General features: G+C 44.4%; 15 non-coding genes and 3 pseudogenes across 15 annotated transcripts; all 18 read left to right on the top strand.

The window, feature by feature from the left end:
* Positions 1-419: 419 nt before the first annotated feature.
* Positions 420-538, top strand: LOC125730961 (5S ribosomal RNA). Its single transcript, XR_007391254.1, has one exon. It is a non-coding gene; the product is annotated as a 5S ribosomal RNA (ribosomal RNA).
* A 1,070-nt stretch (positions 539-1,608) lies between these two features.
* Positions 1,609-1,727, top strand: LOC125733458 (5S ribosomal RNA). The gene has a single exon (XR_007392803.1). It is a non-coding gene; the product is annotated as a 5S ribosomal RNA (ribosomal RNA).
* A 1,088-nt stretch (positions 1,728-2,815) lies between these two features.
* LOC125735298 (5S ribosomal RNA) lies at positions 2,816-2,934 on the top strand. Its single transcript, XR_007394595.1, has one exon. It is a non-coding gene; the product is annotated as a 5S ribosomal RNA (ribosomal RNA).
* A 1,076-nt stretch (positions 2,935-4,010) lies between these two features.
* LOC125735286 (5S ribosomal RNA) lies at positions 4,011-4,129 on the top strand. Its single transcript, XR_007394583.1, has one exon. It is a non-coding gene; the product is annotated as a 5S ribosomal RNA (ribosomal RNA).
* Positions 4,130-5,210: 1,081 nt separating this feature from the next.
* On the top strand, positions 5,211-5,329 carry LOC125734045 (5S ribosomal RNA). The gene has a single exon (XR_007393373.1). It is a non-coding gene; the product is annotated as a 5S ribosomal RNA (ribosomal RNA).
* Positions 5,330-6,405: 1,076 nt separating this feature from the next.
* Positions 6,406-6,524, top strand: LOC125736519 (5S ribosomal RNA). Its single transcript, XR_007395797.1, has one exon. It is a non-coding gene; the product is annotated as a 5S ribosomal RNA (ribosomal RNA).
* A 1,079-nt stretch (positions 6,525-7,603) lies between these two features.
* On the top strand, positions 7,604-7,722 carry LOC125736264 (5S ribosomal RNA). Its single transcript, XR_007395547.1, has one exon. It is a non-coding gene; the product is annotated as a 5S ribosomal RNA (ribosomal RNA).
* Positions 7,723-8,795: 1,073 nt separating this feature from the next.
* On the top strand, positions 8,796-8,915 carry LOC125731715 (5S ribosomal RNA; annotated as a pseudogene).
* A 1,076-nt stretch (positions 8,916-9,991) lies between these two features.
* On the top strand, positions 9,992-10,110 carry LOC125730962 (5S ribosomal RNA). Its single transcript, XR_007391255.1, has one exon. It is a non-coding gene; the product is annotated as a 5S ribosomal RNA (ribosomal RNA).
* A 1,054-nt stretch (positions 10,111-11,164) lies between these two features.
* Positions 11,165-11,273, top strand: LOC125732082 (5S ribosomal RNA; annotated as a pseudogene).
* Positions 11,274-12,351: 1,078 nt separating this feature from the next.
* On the top strand, positions 12,352-12,470 carry LOC125731883 (5S ribosomal RNA; annotated as a pseudogene).
* Positions 12,471-13,544: 1,074 nt separating this feature from the next.
* On the top strand, positions 13,545-13,663 carry LOC125731286 (5S ribosomal RNA). Its single transcript, XR_007391572.1, has one exon. It is a non-coding gene; the product is annotated as a 5S ribosomal RNA (ribosomal RNA).
* Positions 13,664-14,739: 1,076 nt separating this feature from the next.
* On the top strand, positions 14,740-14,858 carry LOC125734990 (5S ribosomal RNA). The gene has a single exon (XR_007394291.1). It is a non-coding gene; the product is annotated as a 5S ribosomal RNA (ribosomal RNA).
* Positions 14,859-15,936: 1,078 nt separating this feature from the next.
* On the top strand, positions 15,937-16,055 carry LOC125733202 (5S ribosomal RNA). Its single transcript, XR_007392555.1, has one exon. It is a non-coding gene; the product is annotated as a 5S ribosomal RNA (ribosomal RNA).
* A 1,080-nt stretch (positions 16,056-17,135) lies between these two features.
* LOC125733319 (5S ribosomal RNA) lies at positions 17,136-17,254 on the top strand. The gene has a single exon (XR_007392666.1). It is a non-coding gene; the product is annotated as a 5S ribosomal RNA (ribosomal RNA).
* Positions 17,255-18,335: 1,081 nt separating this feature from the next.
* On the top strand, positions 18,336-18,454 carry LOC125734618 (5S ribosomal RNA). The gene has a single exon (XR_007393922.1). It is a non-coding gene; the product is annotated as a 5S ribosomal RNA (ribosomal RNA).
* A 1,076-nt stretch (positions 18,455-19,530) lies between these two features.
* LOC125735440 (5S ribosomal RNA) lies at positions 19,531-19,649 on the top strand. The gene has a single exon (XR_007394736.1). It is a non-coding gene; the product is annotated as a 5S ribosomal RNA (ribosomal RNA).
* Positions 19,650-20,731: 1,082 nt separating this feature from the next.
* LOC125737131 (5S ribosomal RNA) lies at positions 20,732-20,850 on the top strand. The gene has a single exon (XR_007396398.1). It is a non-coding gene; the product is annotated as a 5S ribosomal RNA (ribosomal RNA).
* The last annotated feature ends 690 nt before the right edge of the window (positions 20,851-21,540 follow it).

Consider the following 21,540-nt stretch of genomic DNA (forward strand, 5'->3'; position numbering starts at 1 on the left):
TCTGACAGCGCGACGTTTTGGGGAAGCATGTGATTCAACAGCTACCAGTGGGCTTCGTGCGGCGGAGATTTTGTGGCTGTTAGCGGAGTTGATAACAGAGGGTCGTTAAGAGAAGCCTGCATGCGGTAGGCAAAGGAGTAATGTTTGCTGGCGGGGGACGTGCGGCGATTAACCTGTGCGGTAGTGAAAAGGAGTTAAAGAGAAGGAAGTGTGCGGATGCGGAAAGAATGGAATAATTGTGGTAGGCTGCCGGCTGAGTAGTTTGGTGAATGTTTGGTGTGGGTCCGGCGCTGCCAATTGGATGGTGGGGCTGCAGTGTGAGTCAGATAAAAAAAAAAAACAGGAGTAGGATCCAATGGGACTAACTGGCATGTATAGAGGCGTGTAATGCAAAAGGGCTGTTTTTGTTCGCGGCTCTCGTTTATGGCCATACCACCCTGAACACGCCCGATCTCGTCTGATCTCGGAAGCTAAGTGGGGTAGGGTCTGGTTAGTACTTGGATGGGTGACTGCCTGGGAATACCACGTGCTGTAAGCTTTTCTCACTTTTACTTTATACAGGGGGCACTCCACCTCACGATTAATTTAAATCTATCACTCCCCTTACTATTTTATATATTTCTTTTTTCTCTCATTCATAAAGGCAGCTTTTACACACGTTTTACTCTAAATACTGCCTGGTAATTCTAGGTGCTGTAAGCTGTTCGTGCCTTTATTCCACCAGGGCGCGATCTTCTCACAAACTTGAAGACTGTCACTCCCCATTCACGTTTTACAACTTATTGTTAATGATAAAGAGACAGCTTTTTACACACAGTTTTAAACAAAGTACTGATATAATTCCTCTTCAACTCATCGCTTTGTTTTCTATGCAAAAACCACTTCACCACAGAAGACTCGATATTATTGGCATAGCAAGTTCTGCTCTTCTCCTCCTTTCAAAACTTGCTAAAAGCTGTATTTAAAAGAGCAGGTTGGCCGGGGTAATTCACACCCTTCAATGCCAGCTTAATGTTTAGGTTAGTGGGAATCACAGAGGAATTAGGGATGGAAACTTCTTTGCTGGTGGTAGAAGCGGTCTGGTGAATTTTTAGAGAGAAGAGGCCGTCGATGTTTGAATGTAGAAAATTGTTCTGGCTGCAGCCTGCAGTATGGACTTGTTGGTGTGTGTAGCTCCCAGTGTTCTGACAGCACGACGTTTTGGGGAAGCATGTGATTCAGCAGCTACCAGTGGGCTTCGTGCGGCGGAGATTTTGTGGCTGTTAGCGGAGTTGATAACAGAGGGTCGTTAAGAGAAGCCTGCATGCAGTAGGCAAAGGAGTAATGTTTGCCGGCGGGGGACGTGCGGCGATTAACCTGTGCGGTAGTGAAAAGGAGTTAAAAAGAAGGAAGTGTGCGGATGCGGAAAGAATGGAATAATTGTGGTAGGCTGCCGGCTGAGTAGTTTGGTGAATGTTTGGTGTGGGTCCGGCGCTGCCGATTGGATGGTGGGGCTGCAGTGTGAGTCAGATAAAAAAAAAAAAAAAAACCAGGAGTAGGATCCAATGGGACTAACTGGCATGTATAGACGCGTGTAATGCAAAAGGGCTGTTTTTGGTAGCATCTCTCGCTTACGGCCATACCACCCTGAACACGCCCGATCTCGTCTGATCTCGGAAGCTAAGCAGGGTAGGGTCTGGTTAGTACTTGGATGGGAGACCACCTGGGAATACCTGGTGCTGTAAACTTTTCTCACTTTTACTTTATACAGGGGGCGCTCCACTTCACGATTAATTTAAATCTATCACTCCCCTTCCATTTTACTATTTTATATATATATATATATATATTTTTTTTTTTCTCTCATTCATAAAGGCAGCTTTTAGAAACCGTTTTACTCTAAATACTTCCTGGTAATTCTAGGTGCTGTAAGCTGTTCGTGCCTTTATTCCACCAGGGCGCGATCTTCTCACAAACTTGAAGACTGTCACTCCCCATTCACGTTTTACAACTTATTGTTGATGATAAAGAGACAGCTTTTTACACACAGTTTTAAACAAAGTACTGATATTATTCCTCTTCAACTGACCGCTTTGTTTTCTATGCAAAAACCACTTCGCCACAGAAGACTCGATTTTATTGGCATAGCAAGTTCTGCTCTTCTCCTTTCAAAACTTGCTAAAAGCTGTATTTAAAAGAACAGATTGGCCGGGGTAATTCACACCCTTCAATGCCAGCTTAATGTTTAGGTTAGTGGGAGTCACAGAGGAATTAGGGATGGAAACTTCTTTGCTGGTGGTAGAAGCGGTCTGGTGAATTTTTAGAGAGAAGAGGCCGTCGATGTTTGAATGTAGAAAATTGTTCTGGCTGCAGCCTGCAGTATAGACTTGTTGGTGTGTGTAGCTCCCAGTGTTCTGACAGCGTGACGTTTTGGGGAAGCATGTGATTCAGCAGCTACCAGTGGGTTTCGTGCGGCGGAGATTTTGTGGCTGTTAGCGGAGTTGATAACAGAGGGTCGTTAAGAGAAGCCTGCATGCAGTAGGCAAAGGAGTAATGTTTGCCGGCGGGGGACGTGCGGCGATTAACCTGTGCGGTAGTGAAAAGGAGTTAAAAAGAAGGAAGTGTGCGGATGCGGAAAGAATGGAATAATTGTGGTAGGCTGCTGGCTGAGTAGTTTGGTGAATGTTTGGTGTGGGTCCGGCGCTGCCGATTGGATGGTGGGGCTGCAGTGTGAGTCAGATAAAAAAAAAAAAACAACATTAGTAGGATCCAATGGGACCAACTGGCATGTATAGAGGCGTGTAATGCAAACGGGCTGTTTTTGGTAGCATCTCTCGCTTACGGCCATACCACCCTGAACACGCCTGATCTCGTCTGATCTCGGAAGCTAAGCAGCGTAGGGTCTGGTTAGTACTTGGATGGGAGACCACCTGGGAATTCCAGGTGCTGTAAGCTTTTCTCACTTTTACTTTAAACGGGGGGCGCTCCACTTCACGATTAATTTAAATCTAGCACTCCCCTTCCATTTTACTATTTTATATATATATTTTTTTTCTCTCTTTCATAAAGCCAGCTTATAGAAACCGTTTTACTCTAAATACTTCCTGGTAATTCTAGGTGCTGTAAGCTGTTCGTGCCTTTATTCCACCAGGGCGCGATCTTCTCACAAACTTGAAGACTGTCACTCCCCATTCACGTTTTACAACTTATTGTTAATGATAAAGAGACAGCTTTTTACACACAGTTTTAAACAAAGTACTGATATTATTCCTCTTCAACTGACCGCTTTGTTTTCTATGCAAAAACCACTTCGCCACAGAAGACTCGATATTATTGGCATAGCAAGTTCTGCTCTTCTCCTTTCAAAACTTACTAAAAGCTGTATTTAAAAGAACAGATTGGCCGGGGTAATTCACACCCTTCAATGCCAGCTTAATGTTTAGGTTAGTGGGAATCACAGAGGAATTAGGGATGGAAACTTCTTTGCTGGTGGTAGAAGCGGTCTGGTGAATTTTTAGAGAGAAAAGGCCGTCGATGTTTGAATGTAGAAAATTGTTCTGGCTGTAGCCTGCAGTATGGACTTGTTGGTGTGTGTAGCTCCCAGTGTTCTGACAGCGTGACATTTTGGGGAAGCATGTGATTCAACAGCAACCAGTGGGCTTCGTGCGGCGGAGATTTTGTGGCTGTTAGCGGAGTTGATAACAGAGGGTCGTTAAGAGAAGCCTGCATACGGTAGGCAAAGGAGTAATGTTTGCCGGCGGGGGACATGCGGCGATTAACCTGTGAGGTAGTGAAAAGGACTTAAAGAGAAGGAAGTGTGCGGATGCGGAAAGAATGGAATAATTGTGGTAGGCTGCCGGCTGAGTAGTTTGGTGAATGTTTGGTGTGGGTCCGGCGCTGCCGATTGGATGGTGGTGCTGCAGTGTGAGTCAGATAAAAAAAAAAAAAAAACCAGGAGTAGGATCCAATGGGACTAACTGGCATGTAGAGACGCGTGTAATGCAAAAGGGCTGTTTTTGGTAGCATCTCTCGCTTACGGCCATACCACCCTGAACACGCCCGATCTCGTCTGATCTCGGAAGCTAAGTAGGGTAGGGTATGGTTAGTACTTGGATGGGAGACCACCTGGGAATACCAGGTGCTGTAAGCTTTTCTCACTTTTACTTTATACAGGGGGCGCTCCACTTCACGATTAATTTAAATCTATCACTCCCCTTCCATTTTACTATTTTATATATATATATATTTTTTTTCTCTCATTCATAAAGGCAGCTTTTAGAAACCGTTTTACTCTAAATACTTCCTGGTAATTCTAGGTGCTGTAAGCTGTTCGTGCCTTTATTCCACCAGGGCGCGATCTTCTCACAAACTTGAAGACTGTCACTCCCCATTCACGTTTTACAACTTATTGTTAATGATAAAGAGACAGCTTTTTACACACAGTTTTAAACAAAGTACTGATATTATTCCTCTTCAACTGACCGCTTTGTTTTCTATGCAAAAACCACTTCGCCACAGAAGACTCGATATTATTGGCATAGCAAGTTCTGCTCTTCTCCTTTCAAAACTTGCTAAAAGCTGTATTTAAAAGAACAGATTGGCCGGGGTAATTCACACCCTTCAATGCCAGCTTAATGTTTAGGTTAGTGGGAATCACAGAGGAATTAGGGATGGAAACTTCTTTGCTGGTGGTAGAAGCGGTCTGGTGAATTTTTAGAGAGAAGAGGCCGTCGATGTTTGAATGTAGAAAATTGTTCTGGCTGCAGCCTGCAGTATGGACTTGTTGGTGTGTGTAGCTCCCAGTGTTCTGACAGCGCGACGTTTTGGGGAAGCATGTGATTCAGCAGCTACCAGTGGGCTTCGTGCGGCGGAGATTTTGTGGCTGTTAGCGGAGTTGATAACAGAGGGTCGTTAAGAGAAGCCTGCATGCAGTAGGCAAAGGAGTAATGTTTGCCGGCGGGGGACGTGCGGCGATTAACCTGTGCGGTAGTGAAAAGGAGTTAAAAAGAAGGAAGTGTGCGGATGCGGAAAGAATGGAATAATTGTGGTAGGCTGCCGGCTGAGTAGTTTGGTGAATGTTTGGTGTGGGTCCGGCGCTGCCGATTGGATGGTGGGGCTGCAGTGTGAGTCAGATAAAAAAAAAAAAAAAAACCAGGAGTAGGATCCAATGGGACTAACTGGCATGTATAGAGGCGTGTAATGCAAAAGGGCTGTTTTTGGTAGCATCTCTCGCTTACGGCCATACCACCCTGAACACGCCCGATCTCGTCTGATCTCGGAAGCCAAGCAGGGTAGGGTCTGGTTAGTATTTGGATGGGAGACCTCCTGGGAATACCAGGTGCTGTAAGCCTTTCTCACTTTTACTTTATACAGGGGGCGCACCACTTCACGATTAATTTAAATCTATCACTCCCCTTCCATTTTACTATTTTATATATATATTTTTTTTTTTCTCTCATTCATAAAGGCAGCTTTTAGAAACCGTTTTACTCTAAATACTTCCTGGTAATTCTAGGTGCTGTAAGCTGTTCGTGCCTTTATTCCACCAGGGCGCGATCTTCTCACAAACTTGAAGACGGTCACTCCCCATTCACGTTTTACAACTTATTGTTAATGATAAAGAGACAGCTTTTTACACACAGTTTTAAACAAAGTACTGATATTATTCCTCTTCAACTGACCGCTTTGTTTTCTATGCAAAAACCACTTCGCCACAGAAGACTCGATATTATTGGCATAGCAAGTTCTGCTCTTCTCCTTTCAAAACGTGCTAAAAGCTGTATTTAAAAGAACAGATTGGCGGGGGTAATTCACACCCTTCAATGCCAGCTTAATATTTAGGTTAGTGGGAATCACAGAGGAATTAGGGATGGAAACTTCTTTGCTGGTGGTAGAAGCGGTCTGGTGAATTTTTAGAGAGAAGAGGCCGTCGATGTTTGAATGTAGAAAATTGTTCTGGCTGCAGCCTGCAGTATGGACTTGTTGGTGTGTGTAGCTCCCAGTGTTCTGACAGCGCGACGTTTTGGGGAAGCATGTGATTCAGCAGCTACCAGTGGGCTTCGTGCGGCGGAGATTTTGTGGCTGTTAGCGGAGTTGATAACAGAGGGTCGTTAAGAGAAGCCTACATGCAGTAGGCAAAGGAGTAATGTTTGCCGGCGGGGGACGTGCGGCGATTAACCTGTGCGGTAGTGAAAAGGAGTTAAAAAGAAGGAAGTGTGCGGATGCGGAAAGAATGGAATAATTGTGGTAGGCTGCCGGCTGAGTAGTTTGGTGAATGTTTGGTGTGGGTCCGGCGCTGCCGATTGGATGGTGGGGCTGCAGTGTGAGTCAGATAAAAAAAAAAAAACCAGGAGTAGGATCCAATGGGACTAACTGGCATGTATAGAGGCGTGTAATGCAAAAGGGCTGTTTTTGGTAGTTTTTCTCGCTCACGGCCATACCACCCTGAACACGCCCGATCTCGTCTGATCTTGGAAGCTAAGCAGGGTAGGGTCTGGTTAGTACTTGGATGGGAAACCACCTGGGAATATCAGGTGCTGTAAGCTTTTCTCACTTTTACTTTATACAGGGGGCGCTCCACTTCACGATTAATTTAAATCTATCACTCCCCTTCCATTTTACTATTTTATATATATATATATATTTTTGTCTCATTCATAAAGGCAGCTTTTAGAAACCGTTTTACTCTAAATACTTCCTGGTAATTCTAGGTGCTGTAAACTGTTCGTGCCTTTATTCCACCAGGGCGCGATCTTCTCACCAACTTGAAGACTGTCACTCCCCATTCACGTTTTACAACTTATTGTTAATGATAAAGAGACAGCTTTTTACACACAGTTTTAAACAAAGTACTGATATTATTCCTCTTCAACTGACCGCTTTGTTTTCTATGCAAAAACCACTTCGCCACAGAAGACTCGATATTATTGGCATAGCAAGTTCTGCTCTTCTCCTTTCAAAACTTGCTAAAAGCTGTATTTAAAAGAGCAGGTTGGCCGGGGTAATTCACGCCCTTCAATGCCAACTTAATGTTTAGGTTAGTGGGAATCACAGAGGAATTAGGGATGGAAACTTCTTTGCTGGTGGTAGAAGCGGTCTGGTGAATTTTTAGAGAGATGAGGCCGTCGATGTTTCAATGTAGAAAATTGTTCTGGCTGCAGCCTGCAGTATGGACTTGTTGGTGTGTGTAGCTCCCAGTGTTCTGACAGCGCAATGTTTTGGGGAAGCATGTGATTCAGCAGCTACCAGTGGGCTTCGTGCAGCGGAGATTTTGTGGCTGTTAGCGGAGTTGATAACAGAGGGTCGTTAAGAGAAGCCTGCATGCGGTAGGCAAAGGAGTAATGTTTGCCGGAGGGGGACATGCGGCGATTAACCTGTGCGGTAGTGAAAAGGACTTAAAGAGAAGGAAGTGTGTGGATGCGGAAAGAATGGAATAATTGTGGTAGGCTGCCAGCTGAGTAGTTTGGTGAATGTTTGGTGTGGGTCCAGCACTGCCGATTGGATGGTGGGGCTGCAGTGTGAGTCAGATAAAAAAAAAAAAAAAAACAGGAGTAGGATACAATGGGACTAACTGGCATGTATAGAGGCGTGTAACACAAAAGGGCTGTTTTTGTTAGCAGCTCTTGCTTACGGCCATACCACCCTAAACACGCCCGATCTCGTCTGATCTCGGAAGCTAAGCAAGGTAGGGTCTGGTTAGTACTTGGATGGGAGGCCACCTGGGAATACCAGGTGCTGTAAGCTTTTCTCACTTTTACTTTATACAGGGGGCGCTCCACTTCACGATTAATTTAAATCTATCACTCCCCTTCCATTTTACTATTTTATATATATATTTTTTTTTCTCTCATTCATAAAGGCAGCTTTTAGAAACCGTTTTACTCTAAATACTGCCTGGTAATTCTAGCTGCTGTAAGCTGTTCGTGCCTTTATTCCACCAGGGCGCGATCTTCTCACAAACTTGAAGACTGTCACTCCCCATTCAAGTTTTACAACTTATTGTTAATAACAAAGAGACAGCTTTTTACACACAGTTTTAAACAAAGTACTGATATAATTCCTCTTCAACTCACCGCTTTGTTTTCTATGCAAAAACCACTTCACCACAGAAGACTCGATATTATTGGCATAGCAAGTTCTGCTCTTCTCCTTTCAAAACTTGCTAAAAGCTGTATTTAAAAGAACAGATTGGCCGGGGTAATTCACACCCTTCAATGCCAGCTTAATGTTTAGGTTAGTGGGAATCACAGAGGAATTAGGGATGGAAACTTCTTTGCTGGTGGTAGAAGCGGTCTGGTGAATTTTTAGAGAGAAGAGGCCGCCGATGTTTGAATGTAGAAAATTGTTCTGGCTGCAGCCTGCAGTATGGACTTGTTGGCGTGTGTAGCTCCCAGTGTTCTGACAGCGCGACGTTTTGGGGAAGCATGTGATTCAACAGCTACCAGTGGGCTTCGTGCGGCGGAGATTTTGTGGCTGTTAGCGGAGTTGATAACAGAGGGTCGTTAAGAGAAGCCTGCATGCGGTAGGCAAAGGAGTAATGTTTGCTGGCGGGGGACGTGCGGCGATTAACCTGTGCGGTAGTGAAAAGGAGTTAAAGAGAAGGAAGTGTGCGGATGCGGAAAGAATGGAATAATTGTGGTAGGCTGCCGGCTGAGTAGTTTGGTGAATGTTTGGTGTGGGTCCGGCGCTGCCAATTGGATGGTGGGGCTGCAGTGTGAGTCAGATAAAAAAAAAAAAACAGGTGTAGGATCCAATGGGACTAACTGGCATGTATAGACGCGTGTAATGCAAAAGAGCTGTTTTTGGTAGTGTCTCTCGCTTACGGCCGTACCACCCTGAACACACCCGATCTCGTCCGATCTCGGTAAGCTAAGCAGGGTAAGGTCTGGTTAGTACTTGGAAGGAAGACCACCTGGAAATACCAGGTGCCGTAAGCTTTTCTCACTTTTACTTTATACAGGGGGCGCTCCACTTCACGATTAATTTAAATCTATCACTCCCCTTCCATTTTACTATTTTATATATATATTTTTTTTTTCTCTCTTTCATAAAGGCAGCTTTTAGAAACCGTTTTACTCTAAATACTGCCTGGCAATTCTAGGTGCTGTAAGCTGTTCGTGCCTTTATTCCACCAGGACGCGATCTTCTCACAAACTTGAAGACTGTCACTCCCCATTCACGTTTTACAACTTATTGTTAATGATAAAGAGACAGCTTTTTACACACAGTTTTAAACAAAGTACTGATATAATTCCTCTTCAACTCACCGCTTTGTTTTCTATGCAAAAACCACTTCACCATAGAAGACTCGATATTATTGGCATAGCAAGGTCTGCTCTTCTCCTCCTTTCAAAACTCGCTAAAAGCTGTATTTAAAAGAGCAGGCTGGCCGGGGTAATTCACATCCTTCAATGCCAGATTAATGTTTAGGTTGGTGGGAATCACAGAGGAATTAGGGATGGAAACTTCTTTGCTGGTTGTAGAAGCGTTCTGGTGAATTTTTAGAGAGAAGAGGCCGTCGATGTTTGAATGTAGAAAATTGTTCTGGCTGCAGCCTGCAGTATGGACTTGTTGGCGTGTGTAGCTCCCAGTGTTCTGACAGCGCGACGTTTTGGGGAAGCATGTGATTCAACAGCTACCAGTGGGCTTCGTGCGGCGGAGATTTTGTGGCTGTTAGCGGAGTTGATAACAGAGGGTCGTTAAGAGAAGCCTGCATGCGGTAGGCAAAGGAGTAATGTTTGCCGGCGGGGGACGTGCGGCGATTAACCTGTGCGGTAGTGAAAAGGAGTTAAAGAGAAGGAAGTGTGCGGATGCGGAAAGAATGGAATAATTGTGGTAGGCTGCCGGCTGAGTAGTTTGGTGAATGTTTGGTGTGGGTCCGGCGCTGCCAATTGGCTGGTGGGGCTGCAGTGTGAGTCAGATAAAAAAAAAAAACAGGAGTAGGATCCAATGGGACTAACTGGCATGTATAGAGGCGTGTAATGCAAAAGGGCTGTTTTTGTTCGCGGCTCTCGTTTATGGCCATACCACCCTGAACACGCCCGATCTCGTCTGATCTCGGAAGCTAAGTGGGGTAGGGTCTGGTTAGTACTTGGATGGGTGACTGCCTGGGAATACCACGTGCTGTAAGCTTTTCTCACTTTTACTTTATACAGGGGGCACTCCACCTCACGATTAATTTAAATCTATCACTCCCCTTACTATTTTATATATTTCTTTTTTCTCTCATTCATTAAGGCAGCTTTTACACACGTTTTACTCTAAATACTGCCTGGTAATTCTAGGTGCTGTAAGCTGTTCGTGCCTTTATTCCACCAGGGCGCGATCATCTCACAAACTTGAAGACTGTCACTCCCCATTCACGTTTTACAACTTATTGTTAATGATAAAGAGACAGCTTTTTACACACAGTTTTAAACAAAGTACTGATATTATTCCTCCGCTTTGTTTTCTATGCAAAAACCACTTCGCCACAGAAGACTCGATATTATTGGCATAGCAAGTTCTGCTCTTCTCCTTTCAAAACTTGCTAAAAGCTGTATTTAAAAGAACAGATTGGCCGGGGTAATTCACACCCTTCAATGCCAGCTTAATGTTTAGGTTAGTGGGAATCACAAAGGAATTAGGGATGGAAACTTCTTTGCTGGTGGTAGAAGCGGTCTGGTGAATTTTTAGAGAGAAGAGGCCGTCGATGTTTGAATGTAGAAAATTGTTCTGGCTGCAGCCTGCATTATGGACTTGTTGGTGTGTGTAGCTCCCAGTGTTCTGACAGCGTGACGTTTTGGGGAAGCATGTGATTCAGCAGCTACCAGTGGGCTTCGTGCGGCGGAGATTTTGTGGCTGTTAGCGGAGTTAATAACAGAGGGTCGTTAAGAGAAGCCTGCATGCAGTAGGCAAAGGAGTAATGTTTGCCGGCGGGGGACGTGCGGCGATTAACCTGTGCGGTAGTGAAAAGGAGTTAAAAAGAAGGAAGTGTGCGGATGCGGAAAGAATGGAATAATTGTGGTAGGCTGCCGGCTGAGTAGTTTGGTGAATGTTTGGTGTGGGTCCGGCGCTGCCGATTGGATGGTGGTGCTGCAGTGTGAGTCAGATAAAAAAAAAAAAAAACAGGAGTAGAATCCAATGGGACTAACTGGCATGTATAGACGCGTGTAATGCAAAAGGGCTGTTTTTGGTAGCGTCTCACGCTTATGGCCATACCACCCTGAACACGCCTGATCTTGGAAGCTAAGCAGGGTAGGGTCTGGTTAGTACTTGGATGGGAGACTTCCGGGGAATCCCAGGTGCTGTAAGCTTTTCTCACTTTTACTTTATACAGGGGGCGCTCCACTTCACGATGAATTTAAATCTATCACTCCCCTTCCATTTTACTATTTTATATATATATATTTTTTTTTTCTCTCATTCATAAAGGCAGCTTTTAGAAACCGTTTTACTCTAAATACTTCCTGGTAATTCTAGGTGCTGTAAGCTGTTCGTGCCTTTATTCCACCAGGGCGCGATCTTCTCACAAACTTGAAGACTGTCACTCCCCATTCACGTTTTACAACTTATTGTTAATGATAAAGAGACAGCTTTTTACACACAGTTTTAAACAAAGTACTGACATTATTCCTCTTCAACTGACCGCTTTGTTTTCTATGCAAAAACCACTTTGCCACAGAAGACTCGATATTATTGGCATAGCAAGTTCTGCTCTTCTCCTTTCAAAACTTGCTAAAAGCTGTATTTAAAAGAACAGATTGGCCGGGGTAATTCACACCCTTCAATGCCAGCTTAATGTTTAGGTTAGTGGGAATCACAGAGGAATTAGGGATGGAAACTTCTTTGCTGGTGGTAGAAGCGGTCTGGTGAATTTTTAGAGAGAAGAGGCCGTCGATGTTTGAATGTAGAAAATTGTTCTGGCTGTAGCCTGCAGTATGGACTTGTTGGTGTGTGTAGCTCCCAGTGTTCTGACAGCGCGACGTTTTGGGGAAGCATGTGATTCAGCAGCTACCAGTGGGCTTCGTGCGGCGGAGATTTTGTGGCTGTTAGCGGAGTTGATAACAGAGGGTCGTTAAGAGAAGCCTGCATGCAGTAGGCAAAGGAGTAATGTTTGCCGGCGGGGGACGTGCGGCGATTAACTTGTGCGGTAGTGAAAAGGAGTTAAAAAGAAGGAAGTGTGCGGATGCGGAAAGAATGGAATAATTGTGGTAGGCTGCCGGCTGAGTAGTTTGGTGAATGTTTGGTGTGGGTCCGGCGTTGCCGATTAGATGGTGGGGCTGCAGTGTGAGTCAGATAAAAAAAAAAAAAAACATTAGTAGGATCCAATGGGACCACCTGGCATGTATAGAGGCGTGTAATGCAAAAGGGCTGTTTTTGGTAGCATCTCTTGCTTATGGCCATGCCCGCCTGAACACGCCTGATCTCATCTGATCTCGGAAGCCAATCAGGGTAGGGTCTGATTAGTACTTGGATGAGAGACCTCCTGGGAATACCAGGTGCTGTAAGCTTTTCTCACTTTTACTTTATACAGGGGGCGCTCCACTTCACGATTAATTTAAATCTAGCACTCCCCTTCCATTTTACTATTTTATATATATATTTTTTTTCTCTCTTTCATAAAGCCAGCTTATAGAAACCGTTTTACTCTAAATACTTCCTGGTAATTCTAGGTGCTGTAAGCTGTTCGTGCCTTTATTCCACCAGGGCGCGATCTTCTCACAAACTTGAAGACTGTCACTCCCCATTCACGTTTTACAACTTATTGTTAATGATAAAGAGACAGCTTTTTACACACAGTTTTAAACAAAGTACTGATATTATTCCTCTTCAACTGACCGCTTTGTTTTCTATGCAAAAACCACTTCGCCACAGAAGACTCGATATTATTGGCATAGCAAGTTCTGCTCTTCTCCTTTCAAAACTTACTAAAAGCTGTATTTAAAAGAACAGATTGGCCGGGGTAATTCACACCCTTCAATGCCAGCTTAATGTTTAGGTTAGTGGGAATCACAGAGGAATTAGGGATGGAAACTTCTTTGCTGGTGGTAGAAGCGGTCTGGTGAATTTTTAGAGAGAAGAGGCCGTCGATGTTTGAATGTAGAAAATTGTTCTGGCTGTAGCCTGCAGTATGGACTTGTTGGTGTGTGTAGCTCCCAGTGTTCTGACAGCGCGACGTTTTGGGGAAGCATGTGATTCAGCAGCTACCAGTGGGCTTCGTGCGGCGGAGATTTTGTGGCTGTTAGCGGAGTTGATAACAGAGGGTCGTTAAGAGAAGCCTGCATGCAGTAGGCAAAGGAGTAATGTTTGCCGGCGGGGGACGTGCGGCGATTAACTTGTGCGGTAGTGAAAAGGAGTTAAAAAGAAGGAAGTGTGCGGATGCGGAAAGAATGGAATAATTGTGGTAGGCTGCCGGCTGAGTAGTTTGGTGAATGTTTGGTGTGGGTCCGGCGTTGCCGATTGGATGGTGGGGCTGCAGTGTGAGTCAGATAAAAAAAAAAAAAAACATTAGTAGGATCCAATGGGACCAACTGGCATGTATAGAGGCGTGTAATGCAAAAGGGCTGTTTTTGGTAGCATCTCTCGCTTATGGCCATGCCCGCCTGAACACGCCTGATCTCATCTGATCTCGGAAGCCAATCAGGGTAGGGTCTGGTTAGTACTTGGATGGGAGACCTCCTGGGAATACCAGGTGCTGTAAGCTTTTCTCACTTTTACTTTATACAGGGGGCGCTCCACTTCACGATTAATTTAAATCTATCACTCCCCTTCCATTTTACTATTTTATATATATATTTTTTTTCTCTCTTTCATAAAGCCAGCTTATAGAAACCGTTTTACTCTAAATACTTCCTGGTAATTCTAGGTGCTGTAAGCTGTTCGTGGCTTTATTCCACCAGGGCGCGATCTTCTCACAAACTTGAAGACTGTCACTCCCCATTCACGTTTTACAACTTATTGTTAATGATAAAGAGACAGCTTTTTACACACAGTTTTAAACAAAGTACTGATATTATTCCTCTTCAACTGACCGCTTTGTTTTCTATGCAAAAACCACTTCGCCACAGAAGACTCGATATTATTGGCATAGCAAGTTCTGCTCTTCTCCTTTCAAAACTTACTAAAAGCTGTATTTAAAAGAACAGATTGGCCGGGGTAATTCACACCCTTCAATGCCAGCTTAATGTTTAGGTTAGTGGGAATCACAGAGGAATTAGGGATGGAAACTTCTTTGCTGGTGGTAGAAGCGGTCTGGTGAATTTTTAGAGAGAAGAGGCCGTCGATGTTTGAATGTAGAAAATTGTTCTGGCTGCAGCCTGCAGTATGGACTTGTTGGTGTGTGTAGCTCCCAGTGTTCTGACAGCACGACGTTTTGGGGAAGCATGTGATTCAGCAGCTACCAGTGGGCTTCGTGCGGCAGAGATTTTGTGGCTGTTAGCGGAGTTGATTACAGAGGGTCGTTAAGAGAAGCCTGCATGCGGTAGGCAAAGGAGTAATGTTTGCCGGCGGGGGACGTGCGGCGATTAACCTGTGCGGTAGTGAAAAGGAGTTAAAGAGAAGGAAGTGTGCGGATGCGGAAAGAATGGAATAATTGTGGTAGGCTGCCGGCTGAGTAGTTTGGTGAATGTTTGGTGTGGTTCCGGCACTGCCGATTGGATGGTGGTGCTGCAGTGTGAGTCAGATAAAAAAAAAAAAAAAAACAGGAGTAGGATCCAATGGGACTAACTGGCATGTATAGACGCGTGTAATGCAAAAGGACTATTTTTGGTAGCGTCACTCGCTTACGGCCATACCACCCTGAACGCGCCCGATCTCGTCTGATCTCGGAAGCTAAGCAGGCTAGGGTCTGGTTAGTACTTGGATGGAAGACCACCTGGGAATACCAGGTGCTGTAAGCTTTTCTCACTTTTACTTTATACAGGGGGCGCTCCACTTCACGATTAATTTAAATCTATCACTCCCCTTCCATTTTACTATTTTATATATATATATATTTTTTTCTCTCATTCATAAAGGCAGCTTTTAGAAACCGTTTTACTCTAAATACTTCCTGGTAATTCAAGGTGCTGTAAGCTGTTCGTGCCTTTATTCCACCAGGGCGCGATCTTCTCACAAACTTGAAGACTGTCACTCCCCATTCACGTTTTACAACTTATTGTTAATGATAAAGAGACAGCTTTTTACACACAGTTTTAAACAAAGTACTGATATTATTCCTCTTCAACTGACCGCTTTGTTTTCTATGCAAAAACCACTTCGCCACAGAAGACTCGATTTTATTGGCATAGCAAGTTCTGCTCTTCTCCTTTCAAAACTTGCTAAAAGCTGTATTTAAAAGAACAGATTGGCCGGGGTAATTCACACCCTTCAATGCCAGCTTAATGTTTAGGTTAGTGGGAGTCACAGAGGAATTAGGGATGGAAACTTCTTTGCTGGTGGTAGAAGCGGTCTGGTGAATTTTTAGAGAGAAGAGGCCGTCGATGTTTGAATGTAGAAAATTGTTCTGGCTGCAGCCTGCAGTATAGACTTGTTGGTGTGTGTAGCTCCCAGTGTTCTGACAGCGTGACGTTTTGGGGAAGCATGTGATTCAGCAGCTACCAGTGGGTTTCGTGCGGCGGAGATTTTGTGGCTGTTAGCGGAGTTGATAACAGAGGGTCGTTAAGAGAAGCCTGCATGCAGTAGGCAAAGGAGTAATGTTTGCCGGCGGGGGACGTGCGGCGATTAACCTGTGCGGTAGTGAAAAGGAGTTAAAAAGAAGGAAGTGTGCGGATGCGGAAAGAATGGAATAATTGTGGTAGGCTGCTGGCTGAGTAGTTTGGTGAATGTTTGGTGTGGGTCCGGCGCTGCCGATTGGATGGTGGGGCTGCAGTGTGAGTCAGATAAAAAAAAAAAAACAACATTAGTAGGATCCAATGGGACCAACTGGCATGTATAGAGGCGTGTAATGCAAAAGGGCTGTTTTTGGTAGCATCTCTCGCTTACGGCCATACCACCCTGAACACGCCTGATCTCGTCTGATCTCGGAAGCTAAGCAGGGTAGGGTCTGGTTAGTACTTGGATGGGAGACCACCTGGGAATACCAGGTGCTGTAAGCTTTTCTCACTTTTACTTTAAACGGGGGGCGCTCCACTTCACGATTAATTTAAATCTATCACTCCCCTTCCATTTTACTATTTTATATATATATATATTTTTTTTTCTCTCATTCATAAAGGTAGCTTTTACACACCGTTTTACTCTAAATACTTCCTGGTAATTCAAGGTGCTGTAAGCTGTTCGTGCCTTTATTCCACCAGGGCGCGATCTTCTCACAAACTTGAAGACTGTCACTCCCCATTCACGTTTTACAACTTATTGTTAATGATAAAGAGACAGCTTTTTACACACAGTTTTAAACAAAGTACTGATATTATTCCTCTTCAACTGACCGCTTTGTTTTCTATGCAAAAACCACTTCGCCACAGAAGACTCGATATTATTGGCATAGCAAGTTCTGCTCTTCTCCTTTCAAAACTTGCTAAAAGCTGTATTTAAAAGAACAGATTGGCCGGGGTAATTCACACCCTTCAATGCCAGCTTAATGTTTAGGTTAGTGGGAGTCACAGAGGAATTAGGGATGGAAACTTCTTTGCTGGTGGTAGAAGCGGTCTGGTGAATTTTTAGAGAGAAGAGGCCGTCGATGTTTGAATGTAGAAAATTGTTCTGGCTGCAGCCTGCAGTATGGACTTGTTGGTGTGTGTAGCTCCCAGTGTTCTGACAGCGTGACGTTTTGGGGAAGCATGTGATTCAGCAGCTACCAGTGGGCTTCGTGCGGCGGAGATTTTGTGGCTGTTAGCGGAGTTGATAACAGAGGGTCGTTAAGAGAAGCCTGCATGCAGTAGGCAAAGGAGTAATGTTTGCCGGCGGGGGACGTGCGGCGATTAACCTGTGCGGTAGTGAAAAGGAGTTAAAAAGAAGGAAGTGTGCGGATGCGGAAAGAATGGAATAATTGTGGTAGGCTGCTGGCTGAGTAGTTTGGTGAATGTTTGGTGTGGGTCCGGCGCTGCCGATTGGATGGTGGTGCTGCAGTGTGAGTCAGATAAAAAAAAAAAAAAACCAGGAGTAGGATCCAATGGGACTAACTGGCATGTATAGACGCGTGTAATGCAAAAGGGCTGTTTTTGGTAGCATCTCTCACTTACGGCCATACCACCCTGAACACGCCCGATCTCGTCTGATCTCGGAAGCTAAGCAGGGTAGGGTCTGGTTAGTACTTGGATGGGAGACCACCTGGGAATACCAGGTGCTGTAAGCTTTTCTCACTTTTACTTTATACAGTGGGCGCTCCACTTCACGATTAATTTAAATCTATCACTCCCCTTCCATTTTACTATTTTATATATATATATATTTTTTTTCTCTCATTCATAAAGGCAGCTTTTAGAAACCGTTTTACTCTAAATACTTCCTGGTAATTCTAGGTGCTGTAAGCTGTTCGTGCCTTTATTCCACCAGGGCGCGATCTTCTCACAAACTTGAAGACTGTCACTCCCCATTCACATTTTACAACTTATTGTTAATGATAAAGAGACAGCTTTTTACACACAGTTTTAAACAAAGTACTGATATTATTCCTCTTCAACTGAACGCTTTGTTTTCTATGCAAAAACCACTTCGCCACAGAAGACTCGATATTATTGGCATAGCAAGTTCTGCTCTTCTCCTTTCAAAACTTGCTAAAAGCTGTATTTAAAAGAACAGGTTGGCCGGGGTAATTCACACCCTTCAATGCCAGCTTAATGTTTAGGTTAGTGGGAATCACAGAGGAATTAGGGATGGAAACTTCTTTGCTGGTGGTAGAAGCGGTCTGGTGAATTTTTAGAGAGAAGAGGCCGTCGATGTTTGAATGTAGAAAATTGTTCTGGCTGCAGCCTGCAGTATGGACTTGTTGGTGTGTGTAGCTCCCAGTGTTCTGACAGCGCGACGTTTTGGGGAAGCATGTGATTCAGCAGCTACCAGTGGGCTTCGTGCGGCGGAGATTTTGTGGCTGTTAGCGGAGTTGATAACAGAGGGTCGTTAAGAGAAGCCTGCATGCAGTAGGCAAAGGAGTAATGTTTGCCGGCGGGGGACGTGCGGTGATTAACCTGTGCGGTAGTGAAAAGGAGTTAAAAAGAAGGAAGTGTGCGGATGCGGAAAGAATGGAATAATTGTGGTAGGCTGCCGGCTGAGTAGTTTGGTGAATGTTTGGTGTGGGTCCGGCGCTGCCGATTGGATGGTGGTGCTGCAGTGTGAGTCAGATAAAAAAAAAAAAAAAAAACAGGAGTAGGATCCAATGGGACTAACTGGCATGTATAGACGCGTGTAATGCAAAAGGGCTGTTTTTGGTCGCGTCTCTCGCTTACGGCCATACCACCCTGAACACGCCCGATCTTGTCTGATCTCGGAAGCCAAGCAGGGTAGGGTCTGGTTAGTACTTGGATGGGAGACCTCCTGGGAATACCAGGTGCTGTAAGCTTTTCTCACTTTTACTTTATACAGGATGCGCTCCACTTCACGATTAATTTAAATCTATCACTCCCCTTCCATTTTACTATTTTATATATATATATATTTTTCTCTCATTCATAAAGGTAGCTTTTACACACCGTTTTACTCTAAATACTTCCTGGTAATTCTAGGTGCTGTAAGCTGTTCGTGCCTTTATTCCACCAGGGCGCGATCTTCTCACAAACTTGAAGACTGTCACTCCCCATTCACGTTTTACAACTTATTGTTAATGATAAAGAGACAGCTTTTTACACACAGTTTTAAACAAAGTACTGATATTATTCCTCTTCAACTGACCGCTTTGTTTTCTATGCAAAAACCACTTCGCCACAGAAGACTCGATATTATTGGCATAGCAAGTTCTGCTCTTCTCCTTTCAAAACTTGCTAAAAGCTGTATTTAAAAGAACAGATTGGCCGGGGTAATTCACACCCTTCAATGCCAGCTTAATGTTTAGGTTAGTGGGAGTCACAGAGGAATTAGGGATGGAAACTTCTTTGCTGGTGGTAGAAGCGGTCTGGTGAATTTTTAGAGAGAAGAGGCCGTCGATGTTTGAATGTAGAAAATTGTTCTGGCTGCAGCCTGCAGTATAGACTTGTTGGTGTGTGTAGCTCCCAGTGTTCTGACAGCGTGACGTTTTGGGGAAGCATGTGATTCAGCAGCTACCAGTGGGTTTCGTGCGGCGGAGATTTTGTGGCTGTTAGCGGAGTTGATAACAGAGGGTCGTTAAGAGAAGCCTGCATGCAGTAGGCAAAGGAGTAATGTTTGCCGGCGGGGGACGTGCGGCGATTAACCTGTGCGGTAGTGAAAAGGAGTTAAAAAGAAGGAAGTGTGCGGATGCGGAAAGAATGGAATAATTGTGGTAGGCTGCTGGCTGAGTAGTTTGGTGAATGTTTGGTGTGGGTCCGGCGCTGCCGATTGGATGGTGGGGCTGCAGTGTGAGTCAGATAAAAAAAAAAAAAGAACATTAGTAGGATCCAATGGGACCAACTGGCATGTATAGAGGCGTGTAATGCAAAAGGGCTGTTTTTGGTAGCATCTCTCGCTTACGGCCATACCACCCTAAACACGCCTGATCTCGTCTGATCTCGGAAGCTAAACAGGGTAGGGTCTGGTTAGTACTTGGATGGGAGACCACCTGGGAATACCAGGTGCTGTAAGCTTTTCTCACTTTTACTTTAAACGGGGGGCGCTCCACTTCACGATTAATTTAAATCTATCACTCCCCTTCCATTTTACTATTTTATATATATATATTTTTTTTTTTTTCTCTCATTCATAAAGGTAGCTTTTACACACCGTTTTACTCAAAATACTTCCTGGTAATTCAAGGTGCTGTAAGCTGTTCGTGGCTTTATTCCACCAGGGCGCGATCTTCTCACAAACTTGAAGACTGTCACTCCCCATTTACGTTTTACAACTTATTGTTAATGATAAAGAGACAGCTTTTTACACACAGTTTTAAACAAAGTACTGATATTATTCCTCTTCAACTGACCGCTTTGTTTTCTATGCAAAAACCACTTCGCCACAGAAGACTCGATATTATTGGCATAGCAAGTTCTGCTCTTCTCCTTTCAAAACTTGCTAAAAGCTGTATTTAAAAGAACAGATTGGCCGGGGTAATTCACACCCTTCAATGCCAGCTTAATGTTTAGGTTAGTGGGAGTCACAGAGGAATTAGGGATGGAAACTTCTTTGCTGGTGGTAGAAGCGGTCTGGTGAATTTTTAGAGAGAAGAGGCCGTCGATGTTTGAATGTAGAAAATTGTTCTGGCTGCAGCCTGCAGTATGGACTTGTTGGTGTGTGTAGCTCCCAGTGTTCTGACAGCGTGACGTTTTGGGGAAGCATGTGATTCAGCAGCTACCAGTGGGCTTCGTGCGGCGGAGATTTTGTGGCTGTTAGCGGAGTTGATAACAGAGGGTCGTTAAGAGAAGCCTGCATGCAGTAGGCAAAGGAGTAATGTTTGCCGGCGGGGGACGTGCGGCGATTAACCTGTGCGGTAGTGAAAAGGAGTTAAAAAGAAGGAAGTGTGCGGATGCGGAAAGAATGGAATAATTGTGGTAGGCTGCTGGCTGAGTAGTTTGGTGAATGTTTGGTGTGGGTCCGGCGCTGCCGATTGGATGGTGGTGCTGCAGTGTGAGTCAGATAAAAAAAAAAAAAAAACAGGAGTAGGATCCAATGGGACTAACTGGCATGTATAGACGCGTGTAATGCAAAAGGGCTGTTTTTGGTAGCATCTCTCACTTACGGCCATACCACCCTGAACACGCCTGATCTCGTCTGATCTCGGAAGCTAAGCAGGTTAGGGTCTGATTAGTACTTGAATGGGAGACCACCTGGGAATACCAGGTGCTGTAAGCTTCTCTCACTTTTACTTTATACAGGGGGCGCTCCACTTCACGATTAATTTAAATCTATCACTCCCCTTCCATTTTACTATTTTATATATATATATATTTTTTTTTTCTCTCATTCATAAAGGTAGCTTTTACACACCGTTTTACTCTAAATACTTCCTGGTAATTCAAGGTGCTGTAAGCTGTTCGTGGCTTTATTCCACCAGGGCGCGATCTTCTCACAAACTTGAAGACTGTCACTCCCCATTCACGTTTTACAACTTATTGTTAATGATAAAGAGACAGCTTTTTACACACAGTTTTAAACAAAGTACTGATATTATTCCTCTTCAACTGACCGCTTTGTTTTCTATGCAAAAACCACTTCGCCACAGAAGACTCGATATTATTGGCATAGCAAGTTCTGCTCTTCTCCTTTCAAAACTTGCTAAAAGCTGTATTTAAAAGAACAGATTGGCCGGGGTAATTCACACCCTTCAATGCCAGCTTAATGTTTAGGTTAGTGGGAGTCACAGAGGAATTAGGGATGGAAACTTCTTTGCTGGTGGTAGAAGCGGTCTGGTGAATTTTTAGAGAGAAGAGGCCGTCGATGTTTGAATGTAGAAAATTGTTCTGGCTGCAGCCTGCAGTATGGACTTGTTGGTGTGTGTAGCTCCCAGTGTTCTGACAGCGTGACGTTTTGGGGAAGCATGTG

The sequence above is a fragment of the Brienomyrus brachyistius genome, chromosome 2 (assembly GCF_023856365.1).
Source record: "Brienomyrus brachyistius isolate T26 chromosome 2, BBRACH_0.4, whole genome shotgun sequence".
Lineage (NCBI taxonomy): Eukaryota > Metazoa > Chordata > Actinopteri > Osteoglossiformes > Mormyridae > Brienomyrus > Brienomyrus brachyistius.